Here is a 14,426-nt window from a genome sequence, read left to right as displayed (position 1 = left end):
TGTGAATGTGGTGAGTGTGGTTAGAAAAGTTAGTGTAAGGAGTGAATGCAAAGTGTATAGTACAGGGTGAAAAAAGAGTGGCTGAGTAGTAGCTGGATGGAGGAGTAGTTGTAGGAGGAGGAGGGAGAAGTAGTGTGAAGGTGGGACTAGTAGTAATGGAGAGCAGGAGGGGTAGTGGTGTGAAGGAGTGACTTATAGTTGAATAGGAAAGATGAGTAACATCCAAAGGTCCAGGCAAGGCTGACGAAAATTGGAAGGCATCAGAGGGACAGGAGAATGGAGGAAGGTGCAAGAAGAAGTGGCTAGAGAGAGGCAACTTTAGGAGAGGCAGAGGGCTAAGTGTGCGCGATAGAAGTGGGGCTGAATCTAATGGCCCAAACCCAGTATAACAGTAAACGCTGGGTTGAGAAGGGAAAGTTATTAAGTCCCTGACGGAGTTCAGCTAGAGAACACACGTCTGCCGTAAGGTCTTCATTCCTAGCATAAGATAGAAATTAGAGAGTAGGGGGGTCAATCTTCTGTATATACTAACTCAGGTTAGGGACTCCTGGGTTAAGGGAGAGGTGCAAAATAAGATATTAGAGAGGGACGGCCCTAGGGCCCACAAAAATATCAACAAAAACCCTTGAACCGCCTCCGAGAGTTAGAGTGACTCTTGTGCCATCAATGACAACAGGTCCCACACCCTTGCAGCCCCCACAGCCACATGCAGCCTGTATAGTGCCTTTTTCTGGGTTATAGTGGAACCTGTTTCTGTCCCTGGCACTGCTAAAGGTATCGAGAGCAGTGCATGGGGTACCAATGGGAGAACTAGGGTTAGCAGCTGATACCCCCTGGCTACCCTCAAATGGCATCCATGTCCCAGCCATGTGGCAACATCTGATTCAGTCCCACTGTGTTGGCCTCCCTGTAATAAACAGCATCAATGATTGGAGCAGTGACCTTTGTTGGCTTCCTGGGACAGCATGGCAGCCTCCTGTACACTGCTCCACAGATCAGGAAGTGCTTTTTTACTTCCTGGGTCACACATATGCCTCTTAAAATGTCCCTGAACAGTACAGTCTTAAAAGCAGTCAATAAAAGGCAAAAGGTTAGTACAACGAGCCAGGGCTTTTAATATTCCAATCATGCTGTGCTAATTAGAATGGCTAAATTGTAATTTTTGCAGTATAAAATGCCAAGCCCGTTACTTGAGTAGGTTTTTTTTGCGGATTAATCAATGTAATGCAGAGCTCCAGCGCCATTTGCAAAAATGGTCCTCCGCGGGGGTTACACTTAGTGCCGACGCCCCCACTTGGCACAGCCCAGGGAACGGGACGAGTGGGGGGGGCAGGGCCTCGCAAGTCACCACCCAGCAGAGGGGGGGCTGGGGAGAAGTGGGGACGTCATGAGGGGGCGACACAGAGGTTGAGCCGCAGCATAGGAGCACCCCTATATAAAGGGGGCCGGCACGTAGGAGCGGCCTCTTTGAATCCTGTTCCTGGTTCGTGAAGACCTCCGACCCGCCCCATCATTTGGTTGTGGCTATGATTATATGTTTTTGTTTTTTTCTTTCAGACTTGTCCAGAGGATGTTACAGGGTGTTCCTATCAGAAAGTACTGGCGGATACCGCAAGGGGACTGCACAGCCATCAGCTTAGCAAGAACGGCACCCAGGCGCATTAGACTCAGGGGAGAGCCCATGTAAAAGGGTAGGGCAAAGGGGCTTGGAAGACCTTCCAACCCCAAACGTGGGTGGGGGAAGTTGGGGAGTGGATCAAAGGAGAAGGAGAATAAACAACAAATCCTAACAAAGGGAGTGGAGATGAAAGAAGGGAGTTAGGGGGAAACGGGGCTCTTGTAAGTAAAGAGGAAACAAAGATTTTGGGGTAGGGAGATACTGGGGAAGGGAACCTGGGAAGGAGGGATAGACAGGGTGGGGATTGGAAATAATTAGGGAGGGGAAGGGTCAGCTTAGATAGATAAATTGGGAATGCCTAGGATGGGGACCTTGGGAATGCTGTGGGAAGTGGGCTAAAGAGGAGCAGGGTTGGGATGATTAGGGGAGGACCTTTAGGAGGTGGGAAAGGGGATGAAGATGGGAAGGGAAGGGCTAATGGTAGCCAGGGGGAGGGTAGCTAACAGGGGTGGGCCTCGGTAAAGAACAGTATGGCAAAAAGGGAAGGAGCTGGGCAATGAGAGGCTTGAGAGGGGGAGATCTTAAAGGCGGGAGGAGTTTGGACAGCACTGGGTTTGAGGAAGGGTAGGAGGGGGGCTGGGGAGTCACGATAGGTTAAGGAAGAACGCAATGGGGATCAGAAAATTGTAAGTGAAAATCGAGATTATCAAGGGGAAAAGATAAGGGGGTAAAGAAGAGGGTAATGTAGGGGGAAGAAAGGATAGAGTAAAGGGGGTGCAAAGTAATAAATTGATTGGAACAAATTAAAGGAAATGAAAAACAAAATGGCAGGGGTGTTGCTAGGTCTGGAAAAGATCCGGGGCTATGCTAATTTTGGGACTACCGGGACTCGGGGCTAGCTAGCCTTTTTGGTTGTAACCCCTGAGCTTCTATCCGGGGCTACAACCAAAAGACCCGGGTGTCATGGCCACCCAACCTAGGGCACACATGCGCATCCAACCCCAGGAAGGGAGCCCCTTCGGAAGACCCAAAATCCCTTGTGGGAGGTGTTCTGGAGCCAAGTGGGCCTTGTCCTGGTGCCTATGGGGTGCCAGATTCATGAAGAAGGCCAAACTATGTGGAACACTGGGTCTCTCTGCCTACCAGGTCCACTACACACGTGCACCATGCAATGGATGTGGCAGGGTATGCCCATCAGCATCTTCTGTCGGGAGGGGCAGGGCATGCCCAGCCAGACCGCCTGTGGGCGTGGCTACAGCCTTGGCTATTTAAGCCCCGCCTCTGCTCCAGTCCGTGCTTCGTATTACTTTGCCTTGCAATGTGACACTCACTGTGATTACTTACCTTGAGACGCACAGTTGTCCTCGTCGCCACGAGCGGAGAAACCTGGAAACCTGCAGGTCTGCAATTACTCACCTGTGCATCCATCACGTCACGACCGCTACGCTGGGAAAGAAGAGAAGAGAAAGGTTAGCACAACACCTTTGAAAGCACGCGCAACGCCAAACTTGGTCGCGCTCACATCAAAAGCTTCACTTAATTGTTGCTTGTGTCGCTGCATACCACGGCGTGGACAACTGCATACGGGGACCCATTTCCACACATCGCAGTTGCCTCAGCACATCGCGCTGTGCTCCGGAGCCGCATCAGCACCTAAAAAGGGGAAAATAGACAAGGTGAGCACGGGAACGATAATCCCATTTAACAAGCAACATTGCAACAGATGGGAAGGACATGAAAAGGCACAAAATACTTAACGGATCACAAATACTTACTGGACTGCCACAAAAGGGGAAAAGTCACACTTAAGGACTATGCCGCAGCTGGCCTCGGTCAGTCCTCACTAGGAACCAGTAAAGTAACTGGGTTCCTGAAGATTAGCGCCCCTGCGAGGACAGCAGGACGGAGAGCCCATCATTGCAAAACAACAGGTGAGCCACCCAGCTTGCCCATCTCCAAGGTGTGCGAACTGAAAGGATCGGGAAGGGGGTTAAGACAACCATAGAACTGTCAAGACTCAACTTACCTTTCTGTCGTCGTAGGAGCAGACCCGGAGAGGTTGTTCGGGAGCATCCTAGTCTGGAAACCAGAGAGAGGTTGTCCATCACTCAGAAGCACAGGACCAGTAGCAGCTAACGCCTCAGCAGAGACCAGGTGAGCGTAACACTGAGGCTATATCCCCCTCAGCCCCCCTAGCAACGCCTCAGCAAAATGGGAATGTGAAAATGAACGTGAACGAAAAAAGCAAAGAAAAATTGTAAAGAAATCATTGGTCAGGGGTAGAGAGGGACGGATAGCGAGGGACGGGGCCCTCGACAGGACCGCAAGGACTACAAGGGGGTAGGGGGTGGGGGTTCGAAGCTACCCTCAACGCAAAATCCTGAGAGTAGCAGCGAAACAGAGCACCTGTAAGATAACTCCAGGCTTTATGTAGGTGCAATGAAGCTTGCTGCAGCAATTTCACTTCCACTCAGCCAACTGGTCCTGCCTCTCATTTGGGCATTTGGGGATGGGTGGGGGTTGGGGGGGTGCCAAGGGAGGAAGGGAGTGTGAATGGAATGTGGACACAAGGGTGTGTAAGATTGAGCAGTATATCGGGACGTGCCCCGATGCGGGGTGTCAGTGTTAAGGTGATATAGCCAACCAACACCCGGTCCACAAACACACCAATGTGCAGCTGCTGAATAAAAGTGAGAGTGTAAAGGCCAAGTGAAGCTTGGCATGCAACCCACCCATCATAGTGCCCGAGGCTCCAAAATAACAGGAGCGCAGTATGAGGGGTCAGAGAGGCGACTAGGGCAGTGAGCGCCTGAGCCGACTTGGAGAGTAGCCGAAAAAGACCTGTGGCTGGAGAGGCGCTGCAAGGGGGGACGCCGACAGCAACATTGGAAAGGGAGGACGCCAGCAGCAACTGGACCAAGGCAGCTGCAGGTAGTGATCTCCCAGTGGCCAGGGAGCCACAAAAGGGGCGGGGACCTCCAGCGAATACGTGCAGCAGAGTGCCCCTGGTAAGCCCACCAAGGGGTATCAGAACGCACTGTTCCAGCTGACCCCCCGCCATCTTCCCCAATGGTAACATGGAGGACAACGGCGACCCCTTGCGGAATTTCGGGGCGGCCCTGTGTGATCTAGTGAGAGGAGAGGAATGGTGAGGGGGTCCTGCTGTAGATATAGCACAGAGGAAGAGCGCTTTGCACCCCCCTCCCTCTGCATGGACAGCAATCACAGCACCAGAAGGGGACATACAGGAGTCAGGAGAGGCCTGGAGGAGCACAGGGGGAGGAGCTCCCCGAGTGTGAGAGCCACCAAGTACTCAAAGGTCCAGTGGCATCGAACATCGAGTTGATCCAAGGTAGCAGTAGCTCAAAGCTTAATGTGCAGACTAGTTGTTTTTCTGAATCACCTGTGCATGGGACATTTAAAAATGGCAACCACACTACTGAATGTGGCAGTGCAGGAGAAGACTTTGGCTCCTATGCAGAGGCCTCTGGTCACGCGAGACACGTACTGGTGTGGCGGAGAAGAGGAATCTGTCGAGGCAGAAGGAGAACTGCAGTGCACAAGCAGGAAGAGCAGTGGCGATGCTGTGAGCCGTGAGAGAGTTCTTGGGTGCTCGGCAGTTCGACAAGGCACTGTTATCCAGGCCGGGACCAATGGAAGTAGGTGAGTAACTGCAGAGCCGCGACGGAAGCCGGAAGGACGTCTGCATGAGCCAGAGTGGGAAGCAAGCAGCAGAGCCACCCGTCTGAAGCGTGAGCAGGACTGGAGATGCTGCAGAGAACCAGTGATTTGACCCGAAGCAAGTGGGGACCCGGGGTGTTCCAGTGACCGTGCCGATGACAATTTGAATGTAATGAGTTTGTTAATTCAGAGGATACAAGAAGCTTGTTTGAATGCGGAAAAGGAAAAGTACAAATTTAAACCCGAGTGATATATGGATGCATGAGATGCAAGGGTGGGGCAAAGCTTGAAGAAACATTACCACAGAAACATATACCAAACCAAAGGTGGTATATACAATTTTAGTGATACTGAGCAACTTGCCTCCTGCCCTTCTCCTCAAGTTTCCTCCCAGCGTCTACGTAACACGAACAGGAAACAGCAGCAAAGAGCGCATCATGGTTCCTACACATGCGCGCAAGAGCCAGAGTGCTGATGACAAACGCCCACTCCTTTTGTATGTGTGGGGATATACAAACACGCAGTTCCCCAGCCAGCAGCCCATATCTGACATACAAGATTGAGGAGGCAACATGCTCTGGCATTGCATGGCCCACTGGACGTGCACGGCTGGGGAACAGAACTATCAAACGGAAACCGTGTTTCCCTTTGACAGTTCAAGCCAGCCTAGGAGCACTCACTCAGCTGCAAAAAGCAGCTGAGTGAGTGCTCAATGTTTACACTGGGCTGGCTCCTCCATAATGGGCAAGGGTGGCTGAGGGTGGGCGCCCCCTCGCTGATTGTGAAACACCCACACTGGTAACACCCTCAATTAATCTATGCACACGGTCAGTGTGGGTGTTTATGTGATATACATGACCCATTGATCCCTGTCGTGTCCCTTTCATGCCAGAATAAAGAACGCAGGCTAAGCAAATAAAACCTGCAAACACGCGAAAGACGGCTGGGCAAAGGAGCAATTGTCCCCCTTCCCCCCTCTAGGGAAGCCTATGCTCAGGAGCACTGGCTGCTGTCTGTGTCCTGCAGAGCGGGGGGGGGGGGGGACACAGACACCCTCATTAGGGTGCTGAAGGGAAAGGTGTCCCGCTGCCAGGAGGACAATTAATCATTGTGCCCAGCTGCCAAGTCAAAAGTCCTGGTCTGGCTACTGAAACAGCCAATGGGGGGGCAAGCTGCCCCCGCTCGGTACACCACTGATTGCCATCTAATACCCAGGTTCTCACACCCTTGTCAAAGGATGTGGCCTGTCAGCATAGTAGTGCCAGATTCTTATGCTAAATTAGACAACAGTGTAGGGTCCCCTTTTTGCTTTCTGTGCTCCCGCTAACATGTTTTGATGTCCTTCTTTCTGAACAAATGCAATACCTCTACTAACAGCCTAACAATGCATGCCATCTGAAATAGAGTAGTTTCTAAGACTAACTACGTTTGAGGTCAGAAGCACAGGCCTTCCAGGAAGAGAGTGGCAATCCTCTCCCGCGTGATAGCCTTTTGAAGACCACATCACAGGAGAATGACTTCTGCTCCCACTACATCATGGTCTGGAGGATATCGGCTACTGTCGATTGTCCCTCAGCCATTACTGTTGTCATGACACCTAGAAACACTTGTGTACAGGCGCATTATGAATGGCTTGCCATATCATGATTACCCTGACACCAGTCAATAGATAGCCTTTTGAGAATGTTGCTTCACCGTGAAAGAATTCTGAAGGTACTAGTTTTTGGCACGATGAAAAATTCGGCAAGATATTAACAAAAACATTCTGGGCTGCAAACAGCCAGCGCTACTACATTATAATGGCTTTCAATGCTGTTATTATTCCTTCCCTTACAGACTGGACATCAAGCAAATGCAACTCCAGGGACAACACCTCTCGGCTCTACTTTACACGGGAATCGTGCACAATAAAAAAATATGCCTTAAGCTGAGCTGCAAGCACACAGGCATTCACTGCTCATTAACTCTCAAAGTACTGAAATGTCTAGTCTGTGAGAAACCAAAAGGCATCTCACTTGCTAGTCCCCAGGGATTTCTCTCTCAGGTGGCCAGGGCACAGCCATTGCCTTTGGATCCAGACCCTGGGGGTGGACCAGTGTGGGAGGACACCTGGGTGAGGGATCTTTGAAGGGTGGGGTTGAGGCAACCGATGGTGAGACACGGTATCCCTCTTTCCTGTGCCCATACCCCATGATTTTATTTTTCTAATTTTTTGATTTTTGTACATTTGTAACATGCGCATGACGGGAAAACCCGTATAGAGGCGCAGATGGAAACCAAAATTGTACAAAGATTGGAACAAGAGTCCAACAAGAAGTAACTCATGCAAAGATGAGGGGGTGAAGTTATCCAAATAAAAAGGTCTTCAGTGCTCTCCGAAATTGTGGAAGTGACTTAGTGTCCTAATTTCCAGTTGGTGGGAGTTCCATACTGTTGGCCCAAATACAGCAAATCGTCTGTCTCCCCTTGAGGTGTAAACCGAACAGGGGATAACCAGAAGGTGTTGATTGTTGGAGCATAGAGATCTTGATAGTTGATACATTTGGATCAGATCTCTTAAATATTCTGGGGCAGAGCCGTTGATACATTTCAAGATTAGACAAGCTACTTTAAATCTAATCCAATCTTCCACAGCCAGCCAATGTAGGGCTTGCCGCAAAGAGGAAACATGTGCTTGCCCGTTGATCTAAATTAAATATAGTTGTAATCTTGGTACGTGTTTATGAGAAATACCGAGCAGTTGGCTATTACAATAATTCAAATGCCTGTTGGATAGAGCACCAACTACCATGGCATAGTGCTCCTTAGGAATGAGAGGTAGTACCTGCCTGAGCAGCCTAAGGTCAAAATGTACTGCCTTGACTTTTGCTCCAACTTGGGCCTCGCTGCCTAGATCATCCTGCCAAATGCAGCCCAGGTTTTTAACCTTGGAGACGAACTTCAGGTTTGACCCTAGCAATGCTGGAATCGGTAGCTACATAACAGTCGCTAAAAGATGTCTGGGTCAAATAATATCAGCTCTGTTTTAGCAGCATTCAGCTGTAGCTGATTATGGTCCATCCAGGTACTAACCTCATGCCGACACTGTGCTAATTTGCTGAATGCGTCATTGAAATTGGAGACTCTTAGGAAGATCTGAGTATTATCTGCATAAGAGTGATAGTTCACTCCAAAGTGTTTCAGGATCTCTAGAAGAGGGTGGATAGATAGATTGAAAAGTAAGGGTGACAATGAAGACCATCGTGGCACCCCACAGATCAGTCTGATAACAAGCCATCCAGTCCTACTTGTTGATGACGGTCGGTCAGAAATTATCTGAACCAATGCAGAGAATGTTCAGAGACCGTTCCCACTTCCTGTAGTCGACTCAAGAGGATGGTGTGATTGGCTGTGTCGAACGCTGCGGATAGATCAAGCATCACCAACAGGAATTGCTCACTCTGATCCGCAGCCATCAACAAGTCATCCTGAACGGCCAAAAGCGCCGTTTCAGTTCCAAACCTGGGACTGAAGCCAGATTGGAATTTGTCTGGTATCAGTTCGCTCTCAACAAAAAACCCTGTAAATGACCGGTAACTACCTTTTTGAAAAAAAAATTACCGGCCCATCCCATTTTATAGGATTTTCGAACGTCCCAACCCCCCCCCCTTTCTACACAAACACTGGGCCGAGGAAGAGGGCGACTGAGAGTAAAGAGGCTAACACGTGCATCTCTCATTGGACATGTCCCATTAATCAGGTCAGGCAAAGTCAGGCACTTGACCGTAATCCTTTACATCTGATACCCATTAGCTCCCACCACACGGATAAAAGGCGGAACATAGAGACACGCTCTGAGCAAGGTGAGATACGAGAAGGAGCTGATCTTCTGGGGTGAAGGCTAACCCACTGAAGCAGGACAACACATCAAGAGACCACAGCAAAGGGTAGGAAAACCCTTAAGTTCCCTGCAGGAGGTCGTTGCCTCCGGAAAACCGTGAAGGAGACGCATAAAAAGCCAATCCCATACAAGAAGAAACCTGCATTGTGTTTCAAGGATGCCTGCGACCCTCCCGGGTGAGCGACAAAGTTGGGGAGGTGAGGCCAAGCATGTGGTATCAACTTTGACTCGTGAATCAAAACTGCAAAGACAAGGAAGCAATGCACATAACCATTGAGTTATGAGTTAGCGAAACACATGAAGCTGGTTTGTGTCAATAAAACATTGAAGCTGCAACTGTGTATCGCACGATTGAAGGTTGCGCACATGCTGTGAGATGCGAAAGAAAGCAAACCAGTAATGAACTTGTAAGTTACAGATAACTGTGAAGTCAGTGATACAGAGTAGTGGAGTTGTCTGGTTAAAGGAAATAGTCCACTCGAAAGTCTCAGCGAAACGTTTGAAGTTTTGTTATAAAGCGCCAAAGTGAATGAATTTTGAAATGCGCAATGGTCAAGATTAACCCAGACGAAAGGAGAAGTTAAAATGTGATTGCTTGAAGAGGAAGATTTCTTTGACCTTTTCTGATTGTGGTATAGAACTACCAATACCAAGAGACATTGTGGCAAATAACATTAAGGGAAAGCTGAAGGTAAAGTCGAAGTGGTCCTGCGGAGGTCTATGGTAAAAGCCTTGCACATTCGAAAGTCTTCGACATCAGTGAAAGGTCCGAGCCTGGCTGAGGGAGACCAGAAATATAAAATAAGTTAGGGGAAGGGAACCCCTAAAGAATTTAAATGACGCTTGGGGAAGGGACCCCTGCAAGTGCTGTGATTGTGAGGTCCGAGCCCTGCTGAGGGAGATCTACGTTGAACCAGGTACTTTTTGATTGAAAGGTCTGAGCCTGACTGAGGGAGGCCTAAGTGAACTATTGATACCTTGAGAGGTCCAGGCCTGACAGAGGGAGACCTACGTGAACCTTTGTTGAACTGTGATAGAACTTTTGGAAAGCTGGAATAAGTGACTTTAATGTGGAAGGACAAGCGGGTCTCGACCCATGTTTTGAACTGCCTTTTTTTGATAACCTGAGCCAGAGTGTGTCATCATTTTTACCGGGGCCGCTTTATTCCATGCTGTCCAACGTGGGGATGAGAGCGGACTCAGGCGCCACATTGATCCTTTATGTTATAACACAGACTTATCTTTGCATACACTTTCCCCATTACACACTTTTTGTATTAGAGATAGGGCAGCCATGTTTTAAAATTAAAATGGTTTGTTTGATTTAACAAACTTTTCATTTATGTTTACATCAATTTTTACACAGATTTAGAAAAATATATTCGTTTTGTTCATCTAAGCTTCTTTCATAATCTCATTCCAAAATTTCATCACTGTGAATATAAGACGTTGATTTTTTCCTTCAAGAAGTTCTGTCCATCTTTCCTCAGTTGTTAACTGTTTGTCAGAAATTTTGAAAAAGTCTCTAAACAGTTCTCTTTTTGGTTTCAGGGCTGAGCAAACCATAATCAAATGAAATAGAGTTTCCACAATATCTTGATCTTTGCAGAATTGACAGACCGAGGATCTGATGTTTTGTCAATCAAAGCTAGATAATCTCGAGTGGGCAGTATATTTAATCGGAAACGTAGAAATAGATCACGAATATGGCAACACGAAACTGTGACAAGTATGATGGTAATTCATTCAGTGCTCTTACTTCAGTTTCAGCATGCAGATGTTGTTTATACTTTTTCTGTTCTTCTACAGTTCTTATCCAGTCATTCATTTGAATTTTCCGTTTTGCATATTGTGGTCTATGGACCAACATCTCTTCCGTGATCTCTTCTCTTTTCATTTTCAATTTGATCTCAGTGGACCATTTCAAGAGAGCTGATGCCTGAAATGTTTCTTTCTTTTGCTCTACAATTTCTAGCGCTGGTATTTTTTCCTCTGAAATTATTTTTCTTAGCAGATCCATTTGTTTCCACAGTACTATGGATTGTACTGATTGTAACGCTAATTCAAACCATATTCTCTGGACAGGAAATGCTTTGGGCAATGCAAGGGTTTTCCTCCAAAATATTGCTTCGTAGTAGGGCCATCTCATTAGTTGTTGGTTAATGAGCGACTCATTGGCATATGTCAAGATTGGAATTACTTTTTGTTTGTAGAGCAATATTATGGCTTTTGCCGAGTATGTCCCATATTTTAGGTGAAAGAAGCGTCCTTGTTTTGCTAGAGATCTCGCTTTCTCCTCAATATGTTGTTTCCATTCAATTTCATTTGCTGACGGATTGATTAGAGAACCTAGATATTTTATTGTCCTGGTTGACATAACCACTTTATTTTCTAGTTGAATCTTCATATCCTCTTGAGACTTATTTTTTTTCGTAATAAGTTTCATTGTTCTCGTTTTGTCGATGTTTATTTGTAGATTATTCTCTGTCATATAGACATAGGCTTTGTTCACTGTTTGTTGAAGGCCTTTCACAGTTTTGTCTAGGATTATAATGTCGTCAGCATAAATTAATGTTTGAATGGCTTCACTGTTGGCGTTTTAGCCCGTTACCAGTAGGAATGGATTCAGTCACTCTTCCGTCCTTCGTAATTCGGACTCGTATCGAGGTGTTCGAGTATAACTGTTTTATTGGATTTAGAATGCTTAAAGGACATCCCCAAGATCTTTGCTTAATCCAAAGAAATTGTTGGTTGACTGAGTTGAACGCAGCCCTTACATCTATAAAGATTGCATATACTTGGTATGATTTGGCTATTGCTTCATGTTTTATCATATTCAGCAACAAAAGGTTGACATTTGTCCCAATTCTATTTACAAAGCCCGTTTGTCTTTTAGCTTTTTTGTCGTGATCCGTTGCCCATGCATTCAATTTCTTCTGTAGGTAGCCAGCAAATAATTTGCCCAAGGGATCTAATAAGGCAATCGGCCTGTAATTTGCTGGGTTTTTTCGGTCTCCTGCCTTATAGATCGGAATCAGAACAGCTGTTGTCCACGTCTGAAGAATCTCTTTCAGCCTTTGTATTAAACTCAAGAGGAAAACAAAGAATTTAGCCCACTCTTCTGGCGCCGCTTTTAGATTACTATTTGCTAAGCCATCGGGGCCAGGAGCTTGCGAAGAGTTAAGAGACTTGATAGTACTAATAATCTCTTCTGTGTCCCAATTTAGATCCCATGGTTCATCATCTTTTTCTCTCTCCTTTGTATCTGGTTGTACAGTCTTTTGGTATAAGGTTGAAAAGTGATTCACCCAACAATCTGCTTCTACTTCTTCAATCATATACTGTGATGTGGCAGATCCATTCAGTAAGGACCATAGCTGCCGCGTGTTTGATTCAGCGCTTTTAAAATTGCTTCTGCGTCATTCTGCTTTATCGAGGCTTTAATTGATTTTATGGCATTGGAATACTTGTGTTTTTCTTTTTTTAATTCAGATTCAAAATTTATTTCCCTCTTTTTTCTCAATTTTCTCAAACATTTATGATGTTGTTTTTGTAACGCTTGAATTTCCATGTTGAAGTAATGGGAATGGATTTGTTTCTGTCTCTGGTTTGCTCCCACTTGTAGATCTTTTTCTAAGATCCATCCATAATTCAATTTCTGTTTGTCTTGGATTGGTGCATCTTCAAAAGTTGCGACTATTTCCGATATTTGGTGTTGTTTTATTCAGAGTCTATTCAGCCCGTTAATCAGTTCCAATTCAGGTACATTTATTTGTTGGTCATTTGTTGGATAGATTGTCCATTCGATCTGTATCAAATGGTGATCGCTGTCCGGCTGAATCGAGTTGGCAGTCGACGTTATTACTTTTCGAATACCTTCAGATATATAAATATAGTCGATGGTTGAATTGGACTTTTCTCTTGACCACGTCGGTAGAGGTTTACCTTTACTATTTGCCAGTTGTTCACTCAGAGAGATGTTTCGCAAATGTACTTCTTTAGTCAATTTTTTAGCTCTAGTTGACATCTCGCTGTGGGCTAAATTGTCACCTTCTTTATTGAAGAGATGGAAATTGAAGTCTCCTGCTATAATAAATTCAATTCCATTTTTGGAGAGGGCCAGGTTGTCAATTTCTTCACAAATTTAATCTATGAACCTTACCTCTGACATTACGTTTGATTCCAATATATATTAAAGATGGCTATCAGCTCACCAGTCTTTGTTGCATTCGCTTCGGTATTGTCTTCTGTTGACATTCTAATAATTAAATATTGTGCCCAGGGGTGTACGTTTTTGCTTGCAATTATTCTCCATGCCGTCAGTAGCTTTATTAATATCAGCATTCCAGATGCTGGTCGTCCCTGTTGTGAGGGTATTGTTGGGTTCATTAAGATACTATACCCATCACATACTACCTCTTCTCTTAGCCAAGTTTCTTGGAGACAAATGATATCCAGCTCATCCAATATTAAAGAGTGTTTTTCCAGTAGATGTTGATATCCTCTCGTATTCCTCAAGCCTAAAGTTGTTTTACTTTTTTTAAAATCAGTAGCATTTCATTGTTATAGGTAGGTTTTCCTTCCACTTTGGTCCACCATCCAGTTTATTTTCTGCTGTGGGGACTCACGATAATCACGCCATAGAATTTGGGTATTTCTTTGGACTTGTACTTGTGACTTTGTTCATGAATCATTTGCATTTAATGCAGATCTTCTTTCCTTGCTGTGTTCCATTTCCTTGTTAAATGCCTGTTGCTTAAAGAGTGCCAGATTCTTTGCTTTTTTATCAGCCATCATTCTTGAAACAAAGATTTCTTCTATTTCAAAACCCAATGTTGAGAGCTGATGTTTAGTTGCTAGGACACGTTGCATTTTTTCTTGTTTGTAAAAGTCAATATGTGCTACTTCCATATAACGTTTATTGGGAAATAGTACTACTTCCAGGTCATTAGAATTAATTTTAGCCAGTTGAGGAATCGCTTTGAATAAGCGTAAGATGTTAAATTTGTTCATTATTAGCGACTCTTCTGTATTTGATGTAGTCAGAAACACTGCTATTCTATGGGCACAGGAAGCTTTCAGCGGGTTTTTAAAAATTGGTCTCTCTAGCAAGGGACTGGGCTGGACCGTAGAATTTTTGTTGTCAGTTTCATTAGTTTGCATATCTGCTGCTAACCACGATTCATCGTTGGATACTGATGAATATTCAAACGAGAAATTAATTGAGTCAACTTCTTTATCGGGTTC

Source organism: Ambystoma mexicanum, chromosome 12, assembly GCF_040938575.1.
Source record: "Ambystoma mexicanum isolate Mex_15411 chromosome 12, UKY_AmexF1_1, whole genome shotgun sequence".
NCBI classification, from domain to species: domain Eukaryota; kingdom Metazoa; phylum Chordata; class Amphibia; order Caudata; family Ambystomatidae; genus Ambystoma; species Ambystoma mexicanum.
The sequence above is the reverse complement of the archived record's forward strand: the minus strand, read 5'-3'. Positions refer to the sequence as shown.